We start from the raw sequence: 2613 nt of genomic DNA on the forward strand, positions 1-2613 counted from the left end.
TGTTCTTGCTCTCTCTCCGCCCCCCCCCCCGAGCGAGGTCCTTTTTGTTCAGCCCTCCTTTGAAAAGCTGCGGCTTAACAGCCTGTTCCTTTCCCCCTCCTTTAGATGTTTTGCCTCCGACGGTCCGAGAACCGGCAAGCCGCGCTACGGAGCTCTTCTCGCTTGAAGAAAAACGGATTGCAGGTGGTTGGGCGAACGCGGAAAGAAACTAAAGCGCGATTGCGGTGAGTTGCTCTTGCAGGCTGGTGCTCGTGTGCATTGGGGGGACGAGGTAATTGCACCCCCTGTGCGTGGTTGTCTGAATACATCCCAGCGACTGCAGTCCAAAACTACTCAGCTATGTCGGGGGGAGAGAGAAAACAGCCTTTCCTCTCATCTCTGGTTGAGTTTGCAATCCTTTTACAAAACGAAGATTCTTAGAAGCGTCTAGAGAGGACGGCAGTGAGATCTGGAAATTATAAAGCCAGATCAAGATCCTGTTGTAGTGCATGGAGGGGATGGAGTGTGTTTTTCTTTGCAGGGTCAGAATGTCAAGACCTTACATAAGGAATATTTTTGCTGGACTGGGAGCCAGCTGCGTGCTTACTCAGAAGTGTGACCCGCTGTGTCGGTTGCCGAAGGACTGCCATTCAACTCTGCCAGCTGCAACTCCGTTTCCAGAGGTGGCTCAGAGAACTGAAGATATTCTTTTTAAAGGCAGAGATTGGGAGGGGGGGAGATGGATTGAGGCCCTGAGTTTAAATCTGTTGATGGAAAGAGGGGGGCGCATGAATGTATCAGCAGTCATAAATCTAGATTCTTGGCTGGAAGTCAAAATAGAGTTTTATGGTGCCAGTGGGAAAGCAGGAGTGCTTGTAATGTTTTGCTGTCTGTAATGAAAAGGAGGCGGCTGTGTTGTAGGCACCGATGCGTGGGTCACAAGCCCTCTTGGCAAGTATCCATCTTTACATGCTGGGGGGGAGGCTGGAGGAAAGAGCGAGTTGGTTTCAAGGGGTACCCTGCTTAAACCTGCCAGACCTACAAATCTGGATTTGGGCACCTTTCCTAATTTGGGCACTTGCAGCCTTAAATTACCTCTTCTTTTGAGGCACAGTCTCCATAAAACAACAGGCTGTTCTTTTGCATACACACTTTCCAACAGAGATTTTAGAAATGTCATTCAAACTTAGCACTGGCGTCATTGTGATTTGTGCTGGGGCGCTGTCACAGTGAGACCCACCTTCCCCATTGTGATTTGTGGTGATGATGCAGTCGTAGGCTTCCGTGAGGGGCATGTTTTCTGATCAGGCCATCTGTTGATTGAGCTGTTCATTAAATAAGAGACCTTTTCTCACAGGAATGTTCTAAGAGCACAGCCCTTAGAGTTTGTCCTCCGAAGTCAACCCCGCTGAGTAGTGTGCAAGGGATTGTAGCAGTGTTCCCTCTAAACTGAGTTCGTGTGAGCTAACTTACAGTTTTTTAGCCTCTGGCTCACACATTTTTGTCTTAGCTCAGGAAGGATGGCTCCAGAGCAAACTAATTTATGCAGGAGCCAAATCGCTCGCTCATAACTTTAATGCCCGTAGCTCACATTTGTGCTCACATGACTCCATAGCTTAGAGGGAACACTGGATTGTAGCCAGGCAGCCTGATTCTGTTTGTGGTGGTGGAAAGTGCATCAAGCCGCAGCCGACGTATGGCGACCCCGTAGGGTTTTTCAGGACAAGAGACTTCAGAGGTGGGTTGCCATTGCCTGCCTCTGCGTAGCAACCCTGGACTTCCTTGGTGGTCTCCCATCCAAATACTGACCAGCCAGGCCTGACCCTGTTTAGCTTCCAAAATTTGATGAGAGCAGAATAGCCTGGGCCATCCAGGCCAGGGGATTGTATTCATGCATACTCAGAAACACAAAATGATTGCCCTGTGAACCTGGCCCTATATTGAATGAGACCAAGGCTTCCTCTAGTTCACTATTGTCAATTTTGATTGTCAGAAGCTCTCTTAAGGTCTCCATTACAACAAGGCCTTTCCCACCTCTTGGGACCAGTGAATCCTTTAAGAAGAGATTAACTCTGGGATCATTGGAGTGTGGGACATGCCCTCTATCACTTAAACTATGGTCTGTCTGAGCCAGATAGGGTATCATCTCAAGTTGTTATATGTAGGATTGCAGCCTTAACATGCAGTTATAAGCATGTTTTGTGGCATGCATGCATTCCATGTGTTTAGGACCCCCGATTTATTTAAAATATTTATACCTGTCCTCTCTGCAATTTGCATACAAATTAGCTTCAGATAAAAAGTTTTTAAAAAATTGCCTAGTGTAGCCTTTCTTGACCATTTAAGCCTAGGCTGCAGCATGAGCTGCAAACACATAGCAGGAAGTCACATGACACCATAATCATGTGACAGGAAGAGGAGGGAACATGGTCTCCAAATCCGCCTGTGCTAAAGGAATGCTCTCCATCACTGTGGGATGTTGTCTCGCTGTCCTGTTGTTCCTGCCAGGATGCATGCAAAAATAGCCAAGAGGGCATGACGTTGCGGTCTGCACATGTGCACTAGTAGAAGCTGCTGGCAGTTCCATAGGGGCTTGCAACCCATCTGAGGGTCCCAGCCCATGAATCAAAGACC

At 48.1% G+C, this 2613-nt stretch overlaps 1 protein-coding gene across 2 annotated transcripts in view; it reads left to right on the plus strand.

The window, feature by feature from the left end:
* Window positions 1–113: 113 nt before the first annotated feature.
* Window positions 114–2613, plus strand: part of TMEM200B (transmembrane protein 200B) — a 63989-nt gene continuing 61489 nt past the window's right edge. For both annotated transcript variants that reach the window (XR_001482830.1, XM_015423394.1), the window contains exon 1: window positions 114–224. The gene's annotated coding sequence lies outside the window, so the exon portion shown is untranslated. The remainder of the gene's footprint in view (window positions 225–2613) is intronic.

The sequence above is a fragment of the Gekko japonicus genome, unplaced genomic scaffold (assembly GCF_001447785.1).
Source record: "Gekko japonicus isolate JY-2015 unplaced genomic scaffold, Gekko_japonicus_V1.1 scaffold1874, whole genome shotgun sequence".
Taxonomy (NCBI): domain Eukaryota; kingdom Metazoa; phylum Chordata; class Lepidosauria; order Squamata; family Gekkonidae; genus Gekko; species Gekko japonicus.